Source organism: Centruroides sculpturatus, unplaced genomic scaffold (genome assembly GCF_000671375.1).
Source record: "Centruroides sculpturatus isolate CEXI.00-Female unplaced genomic scaffold, Cexi_2.0 scaffold289, whole genome shotgun sequence".
Taxonomy (NCBI): Eukaryota; Metazoa; Arthropoda; class Arachnida; order Scorpiones; family Buthidae; genus Centruroides; species Centruroides sculpturatus.
The window spans coordinates 658333-673186 of NW_019384529.1; the positions used below are offsets into that span (position 1 = coordinate 658333).

The window sequence follows — 14854 nt, forward strand, 5'->3', positions numbered from 1 at the left end:
AATGGAAGAGGCATTTTAAATTTTATAATATTCTTTATAGAAACTTTCAACAATTAGTTCTTACAATATTAAATCCTGTTGATTAAGATACGACAATTTAAAGAAAATAATAAAAATGTTATAAGATTTGTGAAAGGATTAAAAATTTTGTTTAACTTTCTTCTATCAAATAATGTTAAGCAAAATAAACTTAAGCTATAAAATTTTTTAATTGATACCACATTTTAAATAATAATTGATTTTAAGATTATAATGTAATAAATTATTATATTTACAGACTAAATTTAAAACCAAACAATACACATATATTGGTTCAATAGTTTAAATGTGAATCCTTGCAATTATTCTTATGCATCTATTAAACAGTTGCAACAACCCATTAAAGCCTGTGTGACTTGGCACCACCCAAATTTCCAAATGAGTGAATTACCAACTGAAGATGTCGCAAAACTCCACCCAACTTACTACTTTGGCACCTTCAATAATGAAGTTATCATATCACAAGGTTTTTTTTTAATCAATGGAACTACAAAAACAATGTTTTTTTTCTTTAAATACAGCATCACATCATCAATGTGCTGGTGCTGATGAGGATTAATTATAACAAGGTTGCAAAATAAGTTTGGCATTTAAAAAATTTACATTTATGTTATAAGAATCTAGTGAAATAGAAAAAATATTTTTTAGTATAAAATCTCTGGCACTGGAAGTAAAAAAAAGCTATACTTTTTTACATGAATATATTATTAATCTATTTTTATCTAGAGATTACTGGGTGCAGCCCAAGATTGTAATCTAAATTTTTTTCACAAGTTCTTACAACAGAAAATCATCTGTAATATTTCTAATATTGCTCTACTTCAAATTAAAAATGTACTTTTTTTACAAATTGCCAAACTTAAAACTGGGATGCACATTAAATTAGTAGTAGTTCTTAAATTTGAGACATTATCACTCTTTGACGTTTTTGTTCTTGTTTACATTTTCTGACAATTTTATTTTAAATACACTATTAACATTTATATCCATTAATAAATTTACTTATTTCTTATTAACATCTAAATTTTTCTAAAAATTATTTTTTTTTAAATTGGATTACATCTTAAATTTGAAGTAATTATGCTCTTAATAAGTAGATGGTTTGATACAGTTGATAGCATATAACCAAACATATTATTTTTTTATATAAACTTGGAATATTTAAATAAAAAAATTTCTCAGTCATTGTTTCATCCTAAAACATTATCAAAAATTTAAGTGAGATTATCATCAGTCAATAACCGGTATTTGTGCTACACTGATAAACATAATTTTTATATTTTCTAACTCAATTCAAAGTGTTTGAGAAGTTATCAGCTAAACAGAGAGAAGAGATTCTCATAATAAAAAAAAAAAACATTATGTTTATTAGGTAAATATTGATGTGAAAGACAAGAATAAAGTTTCTGTAATGAAAATTAGTAATTCATTTCCATGTTTACAATATTTCTGATAAAATTTCTTATACTGTTCTATTCACGTTGCTGCTGTAGCCTATTAAATTATTATAATGTTATTAAATTATGCATAGCATTGTACCAGATAATTAAACAATTATTTTTTTTTCCATAACTAAAATATGTCATTGGAAATGAAAATAAAAGTTGATAAATAATTCTATGCCATTATTTATTTTATTTTATGTTCTATTCAAATTATATACTTTTGTTTAAATAACAGATTTATCTCATGTAATATGTAGTTTCTATATTTTAAATTAAATAATACATGTTTTATGACTGTATTGACAATTTAACAGATCTAATGTATTCGCATATAAAAAAAATAAACAAAATATCAAATTTTAATTAACTGTAATACATATACATTTGTATTATTGTAATTTAATTTTGCTTCATTCTTTGCATTATCTAATATAGGCTACTTTATGTAAAATATTCTGTTAATTAATTATGTAACAAGAAGTGAAATTTCTTATTTCATGAAGTAATGGTATACAATTATCAATATAATTATAACAACAAGCAAATTATTTATTGTGACATTGTTGGTCTGCAATTTTTAATTATATTTTAATTTAAAAATTAATTGGGGTTTTCAAGCCTCTATGCTTTCCACATATAGTCTTGATTTGCATCTATCTAACTCTGTTATTGAGATTAACAAACAACGAACAGACAGGCATTAGTAGAAATTTATAGGTCTGCAATTTTCAAATTGCAGCCCAATTATTATTATTTTTTGATAATTTTTCATCATCTGCCTGTAATATATGGCCTGTCTATTTCAGTTATCACAATTTAATTTTTAATTAGATTTTATTCAATAAGTTGACAATAATATTAAAAATATCTGAAAATTTGATAAAAACTTATTCCTGTTTTTTCCAATTGTTCACTATAACCTGTAGATAGATAACTGTAGCACATACAATGTAGTATTAATGAAGATTTATAAATACTTTCAATATACAGTCGACCCCCCCTATAACACAGGTTCCTATAGTTCGGATTCCTATATGACGGCGAAAAAATTGCGATGGTATCCGTACAAACATGGTAAAAAACTCCTATAATTCGGTAAAACGTCATCAGGCAGCCGAACTACTTCCCACCATCCAGCGCCACGCTACGGAAAGTTTAGGCGGGTAAATTGAGTTTACTATCGTCTGTACAGTATTATATATAAATTAGGTACTGTACATATAATTATATATTAATTATATATAAATTAGGTATTGTATATATAATTATATATTAACTTAATTTATTGTAACTTTATNTTCCTTATAGATGAAAGTACAGTGGGTGATTGGTTAACGAACCTAATCCATTCCAAGACTTTGTTTGCTATCCTAATTGTTCGTTAACCGATCATCAATTTACCATAGGTTTTAATGGGAATTTAATTAATTCATTCTGGAGACCCCAAAAATAAAAAATATATACTTTCTTACTATGTTTATTTATATGTAATAATAAAAATACATTTCTATACTCAATTATTCAATACATATTGTAACTAATGACAATTTCACATCATCATTAATCAAAATTTGAAGAAAATTAATAAATATTTAAAATTTTTTACTATCCTGTACTCAAATCTTAATGCAGAAATGAACTATTTAACTAATTAAACTAAAGAATATCTATCATCATTTAGTTTTTATACCTGGATCCATCATGATTTTTATTATATTCAGTAATCAATAAAAATCATTAGATTGATTATACTATGAGAATGTTCAAGAAGTGTTTTTATATCTCAACTAGTTTTCATTTAAATTAAACGCCTTCTATTAGGAGCTGTCAATTAATTATGTGTACAGCTTTTGAGTCATGTACACTCTGTTGTGAACAATGATATATTTTTGGCAACCCCCTTTAATTATACATATAATAATTTATGGAAATTTGAAGAAATGATTAAAGTTCTGCAAATATTTTCTAACTGATAGTTTATTCACGTGACTAGTAAGTAGGTTCATAAAAATAAATTTTCATGCCACCGATATTACTAAAAATGTCTACGTAGACAATTCCTCAATCCCCTCCCCATCACATACAATGACATACTGTATTTTTTGCAACTTCCTCTCCCTTAAACTGTACTTACTTTTAGAGGACAGCCCTTTATAACAATGCTTGTCCTTTTTGTCTTCTAATACTGTTATCCCAATAGAAAAATTTGTCTAGTCATTCATCTCCTTGGTCAAACAAAACTTCAGATTGTTGATACAATCTACTAATAGATAACTGGAGCATTCTTCACAAAATACTACAATCATTGTAACTTATAGTTTATTACTATAAACAAAAGTAATGATGACTTTTGCAGTATTTTGTGAAGAATTATCTAGTTATGTAAAAAAATAGCCAATCTACATTTATGCAGCTGCACAAGAACATATCTTTAGTCTTAAACATCCATACTAAAAACTTACACTTAACTTAAGAATATTTTACCTGATAAAATAATTTTTCTGCTAACCTATCAGTGAATAACACTTATGACTGTTCTGTTTTAATGTATTATCCAATATTTAATCAAGAATAAGAACAGATAATTTTGTCAAATATCTCACTGAATTTTGAACTCTGATTTAACAACCCAACAATTGTTAACATTTGAAAGTTTAATTATCAATTCCAAAATATTTGTGACAGTATAAATGTTTTTTCTAATTATATTTATTATACTATTTATATAACATAATCACTTAAAATATATATAAATGGACGCGTGTGTCCCTATATTTCACTTTTCCACCAAAACTACACATCGCACGTGAATGGTGTTTGTATGTGGTAGTAGCTCCAAGTCTCCATTCGTGCACTATGGGGGTTGTGTCTCGATAGCTATAAGGGTGCGGGAGATATGGGACTGAAAGTGGTTGAAAGTGGTTTTCTATTTTGAATGTTATGTTCGAATTTGTTCTAACAAATTTGAACATAAAATTCAAATATTGGTTCGATTATAGAATGATTGTAAACATTCCAGAAACGTTGAAAATAGTTCGTTTGACTGGATGTGAACAGGAGACGTTCAGAAATAGAATCGGGACCAGGTCTCTAATTAGTCTGGAAACGGGAGACCTAATTCTTGCATTTTGTGAAAACGGGTAAGATTGGCTATAATGTAATTATCTTAATCTTCACTATCGTTACTTTTTGCTCACAAATAAAAACTCAGCGAAGCGGGTCCTTGCAACTAGATTCTAGATTACTTAGAAAAACAGTCTTTTATATATAAAAAACAAAAACTATATTACATACAAATGTACAAACAAATAAAAACCCAGCAAAGCAGGTCCTTGCAGCTAGTTTCTATATAAAAGTCAAAATATCTAATGTATGTTAGGTAAAAGCTTCAATACCACTTAACATATCTGCACCAAATTTGCCATGAATATTCTTTGACACTCTAGAAAAAATAGTGCAATGAGTCCCCAACCACCAACTATTCTTAAAGCCAACCTCTTAAGTTAAGCCAGAGTAATTTTTTGTATTTCATGTTTCATTATTATAAATACTCAGGTCAATAAATGTACAGTACATTTTAGTGATTAAAACTATTGTTTTATTTCTATCTCCTACTCCCTCAGAAAGCACCAGGCACATGCAACTAGTATTTTACAAACTACAGGATTCAAAATATTTGCATAAGTGTTCAAAGCTGATTTTATTACTTTTGTACTAATAAACTATATGTTTTTCTTAATTCTTTAAATTAATAAGAAAATTAAAATTATGTATACATTTATAGACAATCCTTAGTCTTATAATTGAGAATTTCTATACTTTATGTTTTCCATTCCTTGAATAATTTCAATTTAATCTAATAAATTTAATGGTTTAGTTTGTAATTAAAAGGGAAATTTGAATTTAATGCTGTAGATTTGATTTTCATTATGTTAAACTTTGATGATTAATGCAGTGTCAATTGAAAATTTAATGATGATGATACAGCTAACTAGGAAACAGTATTACCAATGAGGTTAAACAAATCATTATAAACAGTGCTTTTTTTTTGGAAAAAAAAAGGTGGTGGAACGCTCATCTCATTACTAAAAATATATTACATGCATCGTACATAAGATTCGGCACACAAGCAGGAGCAGGACTGTCTTAATTAATTAATATCAATAATTTTGTTGCTTATCTTCTATGCTCAACAGAGCGATTCAACATGGACCAAACGTCAAATTTTCAAAAATTCTCTTAAAACTTTTAAAATATATCGAAAAAAGGTGGTGGAACGCCATTCCATTGCATTCTATGACAAAAAAGCACTGACTATAAAACTATCAATATAACATTAAAAGTGCTCAGCAAGAACTCAACTCAAGCTAGAATTAGTTTATTGGAAGATTTATATTTTTTATTTTTTAGTTTATTTTGTGTTATTTTTATATATTCTTTCATTTCTCTTGTATATTTTTATTTTATTTTGTGTTATTTTTATATATTCTTCCGTTTCTCTTGTATATTTTTAAAAATTTTTGTTCTAAATTTTGATTTAAATATTTGTATTCTATACATGGAATGTATCTGTTCCATTTTCGTTTTTTAGACCTGGTGATGGCCTGTTAATCAGGCTGAAAACGTTAGTTTTTCAATTATATTTCTCAGCAACAAATTAAGGTATTTTATTTACTATCAATATATTATTTTGCTGATAAACAGCATACACATTTACAAATTCATTACTTATACAGAACCAAAGATTTGTATTTTGTATGTCTCAAAATATATAATAATAATTTCTGATATTTTAATCTAGAATTTTTTTTAACGTTATGAAACTTTCTTTAGATTCTTTATCAGGTTCTTTACAATTAAATATGAAAATGTCATTTTTAATTCCAAGTTTTGATCATCATCATATTTACTTTTTACAGAGATTTCATTATTTAGCTTGTTCATTATCTTAATAAATTTCATTCTTCCTTATAGATGAAAGTACAGTGGGTGATTGGTTAACGAACCTAATCCATTCCAAGACTTTGTTTGCTATCCTAATTGTTCGTTAACCGATCATCGATTTACCATAGGTTTTAATGGGAATTTAATTAATTCATTCTGGAGACCCCCAAAATAAAAAATATATACTTTCTTACTATGTTTATTTATATGTAATAATAAAAATACATACATACACAGTCTTGCATTTTTATTAGTCATGTTTTTTCCGTTTGTGGGGGGTTAAAGAATCTGTCTAATGTTGATTTCTTTTCTCTCTTCTTCAGGATTTTTCAGAAGTAATTAATAGTATTGCAATTGTAGAGATCCCCAAGCCTCAACCTGGTTTGGATGACATCCTAAGACCATTGTTCTGACATCCTCTGACTTCTTCAAAGAATCTTTAAAAACAGATATCGGCATTAATACTCTTTTTCAGGAGAAAACATATCTTGCCAAGTTTCTTGGTGTTCTTCATTCAAAAGTTATTGGCGTTCTTCTGTTGTCAGATCTGTTTCAGTTTCCATTATGAACTCTTCGATGTTCTTTATTTCTCAGATGTGAATTTTGTTACTCCTTTAGCTGCTTGAGTCTTCTTGATTATACAGTATTTTTCTTAAATAAGATTGAACTGCGACCTACTATAGACCTGTTCACGCCATACTGCCCAGCAACATTATACATCTTTTGCCCACTCTCTGTATCTTTGCTATTATACTCTTACCTTTTGAAAAGAAAAACCGATGTAAAACTTAACGAGTGCCCACCCGACAGTCTCGCAAATACATAAAAGAATTGTTTTGTCAAGAAAATAAATGGCTGGAATTACAAGGGAGAGTTTCAAAGTTCAGAGGAATACTATCCGATCAGTATATACCAGCTTGAGCATCAATGTCGACGTCTCCCACACTACAAATAGTATTTTGAACTGTTATCTGAAGACAAGGGAAGACCAATCAGTTTTCATTATTTTACGTTGCTTCTTCTTGTGTTTGTTCTGATCATGTGTTCATTGTCCGAACATAAAAAATCTTTCACGAAAGTGTTCATTATCCGATATGTTCATTAACCGATCACCCACTGTATTAATAACTAGCAGACCCCGCCACGCCTTGTTGTGGCTCAAAATGTATCTATTATAAATGTATAAAACTTCCCCGTGGAGGAAAATTTTTCGAAAAATTTCTTTTTAGTGTACATTCTGTTGACGTACCCTATTAAAACGCAATAAAAAATGCAAAAACCCGCATTTAAAATAGTATAATAGAAGCCTAGTTCTTCACAGTAAGCCTTAATCCTGTCCCTCTCCCCTGCAGGGGGAATATTGAAAAATCCTTTCTTAGTGTACATTCTGTTGACGTACCCTATTAAAATGCAATCAAAAATGCAAAAAACCGCATCTAAAATAGTATAAATAGAAGCAGAGTTCTTTATGGTAAGCCTTCCCCGTAAAGCTTACCGTAAAGAACTGTCCATCTCCCATGTTTAACGGAATAATATACAGCCTATGTCCACCCTGAAGTTCCATTCTAAATATTGGTGAAAGAATTTTTGAAATCAGATGAGTAGTTTCGGAGATTACCTGCTGCATACAAACTTACATACATACTTACAAACATTACCTCTTTATAATATTAGTATAGATTATAAACATCACATTATCAACAAATATGTTAATTTACACTTACTCATCAATATATAAACTAGTAAAAGTTGATTTTAAATCTAAGATCAACTGAATATAAGTAATAAAATAATAACTTGTAATTAAAACTGGTGAATTTATTATTTAAGTGGATTATAAAAAGTATTTGCTTTATATAAAAAGTGTCTATCATGCTTTGCGACGTTTTCTTTAATATACTTTTATATGCAAAGTGGATGATATTAGCTTAAAAGTACATCGTTTTTATTATTACATGTCATTAACTTCTTTTGTTATCTTATGGACTAGAAAGAAGTTTGCCAAGGTGGGTTTGGCCAAAATCCAATTTTTAAAATTTTTTTTTATAACTGAAATTAAGATTATAAATTACAGTTAAAATTTCACAGGAGCTACATTTTATATAAAATTTATGATAGCACTTTGTACTTTCTATAGTTTAATTATTCACAATTGACTTCCATTTGAAATAAATGAAACTAATTATATAAAATCTCACATCTATCTTTAATTAAAGATAAATTATTGTATTTTATTCTGTGTATTCATAGAATGACTTTATTGGAACTCTTGGAGAACATTAACCTACTTATATTCTACTAATTTTATATCTCCTTTCATAAGTAAATGTATTTTTTATAGTCGTTTACATAGGAAATGCAAATATCTTTCATGCTCAAGACTAGCCGAATAAATTGTTTTATGTAAAATAATTATTATTGAACAAATTTATCAAAAAGAGAGAACTTGTTTTGTTTAGAAACTTAATTAAATTTAAAATGCATGAAATTCAAATTTGAACTTACTTTCTAAATTAAATCATTTACAATTCATATTCAAACTATAAAAAAAAAAAAAATTTGTAGAAATGAAAGGACTGATGCCAAAAATGGTCTCTAATTAAAAAAGTTTAAATTTTATTGAATATAGTAGTTAATTACATAAAATACCACATTAATCATTCTTCATGAATGTAAGACTTTTTGCAATTATAAAACAACACAGAGTAACCTACTCAAATTATTTGATTTGTCCTTGTACATCATTTGCAACTGCTCAACCGAATCTTATGACATGCTATTTTCTACAATATCAATAACAGATGTAGAGAATTGGCTAAAGTTGTCAAGTCATGCAGAGCAGTCGTAATACTTTCAATAATAAAAAAATACAATAACTATTACTATTATTATTAAAACTACATAAATGGCATGGGACATAAAATTCAATATCTAAAATTGATTTTATTAATAAAAATCATAATTTGCTACAGATTCTAAAATTATAAACATACAAAAACAGGAAGGAAACTACAATTTCCTATATAATTATATAGAACTATGCATGTGTATTAGACGTTAATACTCTATCAATAAATTTAAATACATGCAAATAATATAGTAACATAATACATTCATTTTAAATTGTAAACATGTCAAAAAATTAATTAAACTGCCAATAAATATTATAAATTTATTGAATAATTCTTGTAACATAAATAATTTATCTACAACACTGACTTTTTAAATTCTAGCTGTTCAAAATCAATATATTGCCTAGTCCCATAAGAGAATAAGCCAGTAAGTTTATGCAATACTTAAGCATACACAGTATTTATGTATTGAGAATAGCATCTTTTGACATTAAAAAGCATAATTAAACTCAACTTTTAAAAATGTTTCTCATGTAAATTATAATATAATGCAAAATTCAATAAGCAATCGTAACAAAAAGATTATATACTGACTATAATAAGAAAATATTGTGATAATTAGTAAATATAATGCATTATATGCAACGGATTTGCTGCAAACTTGTCGCGCAGTAACAGTATCACAGCATCAATGTATCTAACGAATGGCACTATAAGCAGAGGAAGTGGATCTGAGCATCATGCACTCATACTATTCATAGAATTAAAACAATCAAGCATAAACTGAGCAGAGGAAAAATATAGCAAGATAATAATTGAAACTTACTGTTAAAACAAAAGGGATTACCTATATAGACGACTTCTGATAACTGTATCTTTCTTTGGATTCTTGTTTACACTTTTATAAAACAATATACGGTATCAAACCGACATGAATAAATATTTCTTGGGTTTCGAACCGACACACAGGACGCCTCAATGCCGAAACATTTCTATCGAATTTCTCCAGTCGAAATTATACATGAGTTAATTAAATGTATGCGTTAAACTTTACGATGACATTTCATTGTTCGAAATGCTTATATTTAGAGTAAATTTAATAATTTGACATCTTTCTATCTAGCAAATACTCACCGACCGAACTCACATGATGGAAGACGGACTTTTGTCAAAATTTTCATCGATATCCATTTAAACACAGTTGAAGAATTATTATAATTCTTACTTTTTCTGTAAACAATTATGTACTAATAAATTTTATAAATAAAAATGTATTAATTTAATAATATCGCTATGAAATACTTTAACTAAAATTTTATATTTAATATAAATAAATTCAATCGAATTAATAAATACCGCTTTGTAGAGAGCGTTGCCTGTTAACAACTGGATAAGCAAACCAGGGGCCGTATTCTGGTCACTGTCTCTCGTCTCTCGCAAGCCGGTCGCTGATTGGCTAATCATTTGGATTAGCCAATCAGCGACCGGCTTGCAAGAGACGAGAGACCAGAGACAGTGACCAGAATACGACCCCAGGGTGGTCCGAAGCCTATGGGGTTATATCTGATAACAGTTACTGACCTTACTAACAGTTAAGCAAACCAATGACGTAGCTCGTTTCATATGAAACGGACTCTGTCATTGTTATCTTATAAAGCTGCTTTACTAGGCAATGAGCCCTTTATTTTTAATATTATAGTTAAAGGATGTATAAAGCTACTCATCATCGTTTTATTATATACAATTAAAACTCAAATATTGATAATCATAAATTTTATAGCTGATAGATTTTCTAGGCGAAAACGCAATAAAACGCGACAAACATGTTTTTGATTTTATTTGAAATATCATTCATTGTTTTTCTAACCTATTATCAAATGTTATTTTATATTTAACAATATTTTAAATGGATACAAAGCTGATAAACCGTAGAACAGGGGTCTTCAACCTGGGTTCCGCGGAACCCTAGGGTTGACAGGAATCCCTGGAACGTTGACAGAGGTTCCGCAAGTGATCACTATTTGCGGCCAAAACACACGTAAAATGGAAATCATCTATACAAAGAATTTTTCATGTAGGAACGGGGTAGTGGACTGTCTTATTAAAATATTAGATTAATATAATATTTAGATAAAAATTACAATATTAATATAAATTGGATATAAAGTGACAGTTGATTTTAAAAAATAACTATAAATAAATATTTTATGGATAAAATAAAATCTTGAAATCGGTAAAAGTCACGCGCTTCAAATACACCAATCAAGACGCACGACGTCGCATATTAGTTCTGTTAATCTCATTCTGTCTGTTAAATACAATCACGTACAAGGGAGTATTTATTTTGTTTTTATATCATAATTGATAACTCTTATTATTTATTTACAATTTAATTAGACTACCGTAGCAATAATGGATATGTGGTTGAAAACTGGTAAGCTTCATTCCACGGATGCGGGAACTAGTTTCGCTACTACTGTTGACAATGAACCAGATGTTAGTACCAAAAAGTTGTCTAGTGATTCGGAGTTAACCATTTGTAAAAAGCGGAAGTATAATGAAGAATACATAAAATTTGGTTTTACATGGATTGGTGATAAAAATGAACCAAAAAGGTTACGCGTTGAATGCGAACGTGTGATGCACAATAGCGGTTTAAATCCCGCAAAATTGAAAAGACATTTGGAAACAAATCATCCAACTTTACAAAATAAAAATGTTGAGTATTTTAAAAGAAAATGTAATGAGTCGAAGAATATAAAAAAGACAAAAACGACCTTTATGAACTTTGTTAAAAACGATCGTGATAATGCTTTGGAAGTATCGTATTGCTCAACAGGGTAAAGCTTATACGATCGCAGAAAAATTAATTAAGCCACGCGTAAAAGATGTAGTTACTACCACGATTGGGAAAGAACGTGCTAAATTAGTTGACTGTATCCCCCTTTCGGATACTACAGTTTAAAGGCGTGTTAAAGATACGTCTATTTTTCTGAAAATGAGCTCGTAAGACATTTGCAAGCTTCCGAACACGGATTTACTATTCAACTTGACGAAACTACAGATATAGCTGGATTAGCGATCTCGCTAGTTATTGCGAGATAAATCCATGGAATGGCTACTCGAGAAGATACGCTAATTAGCAAAAGTTTGCCAACCAGAACAACTACGTAAGAAATTTTTAATTTGATAAATTCATATTTCAAAAAGCAAGATATATCTCGGAATTTATGTCATCGAGTACGTACCAATGGAGCCAAGGCAATGCTTGGTAAATTGAACGGCGTAGTTGCACGCGTGAAACAAAAAATCCTCACACAAGAAGTACTCATTGTCGTCTTCGTCGACGGGCTCTCGCAGTGACGAAAATGCCAGAAGAGCTAAAAGACGTACTTAATGGTTGTGTTAAAGTGATAAATTTTATCAAATCAGGGCCATTAAATTGAAGAGTTTTCAATTTGTTGTGTGAAAATATGGGAAGTTTATATAAAACACTACTGTTGCGCGCAGACGTCCATTGGTTATCTCGTGGAAAAGTGTTAGCAAGGTTTTGCGAATTAAAAGATGAAATAAGAATTTTCTTATCTGAACACGCGCCTCAATTATCTCAAAAACTAAATGACGTAGTTTGGATTCAGAAAATGGTGTATCTAGCAGATATTTTTACCTATTTAAATGAGCTCAACGCATCGCTCCAAGGAACAAATATCAATATTTTCAGGGTACAAAGTAAAATCGACGCTACTCTTTTAAAATTGAAATTTTGGGCAATTTGCATTTTGAAAGGAAATATTGAATACTTTCCTAATTTGCACAATATTTTAGTAGACAGTATCGCTAATCTCGATAAAAATGTAAAAAATAATTTGGTCCAACATTTATAAGATCTGCAAAAAACATTTTGCGAATGCTTTCCCGTTCAAAAAGAAAAATTATCTTAAATTCAAAATCCTTTTCGAGACTGCGACACCTCCGAACTCCCAATAAAAGAAAGAGAACGACAAATTGATGTGTCGACCGACACTCGATTGAAACTAAAATTTAATCGAATTGATATTATGCATTTTTGGATTGACATTAGGAACGAATATCTTGAAATTGCCAAAAGAGCTGCGAAACATTTAATGTCATTTGTATCGACCTATATATGTAAAAAATCTTTCTCTTTGTATGCTGCCACAAAAACAAAACACAGAAACAGATTGGATGCCGAAGATGACGTTAGGTTGCGGATTTCAACAATTATTCCCGATGTAAAAATGCTTTGCGATAAAAAATAAGCGCAGTCGAGTCATTAAAAGAATTTTCTTTTTATTAATTTGTTATAATATAAAATATTGTTCCTTTTGTTAATTATTCATAAAATGTATTCTAGAAAATAAATAAAATAAAATCCGATTCGCTACCTCACTTTCGTTGTTTAATTAAGATGTTTGTATTAAGATTAAATAAAGATACAAGAATAATTTTGCAAATTTGAGTAGAAAAAAGCTTTGATAAACTATTTTATGTGCTACTTAAACACGAGGTTCCTTCAAGAAAACCCTGAGCTCGAAGGGTTCCCGAAAGTGTAAAAGGTTGAAGGCCCCTGCCGTAGAATATTGACACTGTCATGGGAGGTTTACAACATACTATAGGGTCATTCTAATATAAGATACCGATGTCAAATGGCCGAGCGATTAAAGTATTAAAGTGAAAACCTGCTACTCTGGGAAACTCGGTATCGAATCCGGACAAGTCGAAGGAATCCCAGGAATTTTTCGAGGCATGGGGCGTTCTGATATATCAACCTCATCCCTCACTTCTTGTACCATTGTGTGTTTTGCTGAGCCCACGATGAGTGTGGTAAAAAGGCAGTGGTGTGTTGCCATTGGAAGCGGTGGAAGCGTCGCTTCCCTTGTATTTTCTAAAAAATAAATAAATATTAATTTTAATTATATGAAAATTATCGCACAATATTTTATTATAACCGCATTATGTATCTTATTACAAATTTCTATACTACATGTGAAAAAAACGATAAGATTGCTATTGTATATTCGAATATTAGTGGCGGAATGGACGCGCTGTATTGTCAGCTTCCAAACAGCCAGATTCGCGCATGCGCTTTACAGAGCACCAACCTCATCCGGTTTAGCTGACTGGCGTCTAATTACAAAACGATTCCGTAGCCGTAGTTCTGGTTTATACCACGAGATGCCGCTAGTCTCGTGACGTTCAGCAGTGCTGTGCGATGTCTACAATTTTAACATCGATGTCTAACATCGATGTTTGCCTAAGCATCGATGCTAAATTTCGATGTCGCATTTCACATCGATGTTTGATCGATGCCCATTGGAACATCGATGTTCAATCAAGATAAACTCAAACAATTTAAAAAAAAAAAAAACAAAACCGGGTTTGTTCGAACAGAAGTTCCTGACGCATGCGCAATGTCATTTTACAATGCGAAGAATAACGTGCATGCCGGTTCTAAATCAGTTACAGTTAGGGACTAGGGACTTGCGTAGGAGTAACGTAAGTAACCTAAATTAAGAAAGAACAGGTACAGATAACTTAGCTCTATTTGATACG

The 14854-nt window shown here is 29.5% G+C and overlaps 1 protein-coding gene across 1 annotated transcript in view; it reads right to left on the reverse strand.

Annotated features, from left to right (window-relative positions):
* Positions 1 to 10469, reverse strand: part of LOC111622992 (glucose transporter type 1-like) — a 51737-nt gene extending 41268 nt beyond the window's left edge. The window contains exon 1 of the mRNA XM_023365471.1: positions 10128 to 10469. The gene's annotated coding sequence lies outside the window, so the exon portion shown is untranslated. The remainder of the gene's footprint in view (positions 1 to 10127) is intronic.
* Between the last annotated feature and the right edge of the window lie 4385 nt (positions 10470 to 14854).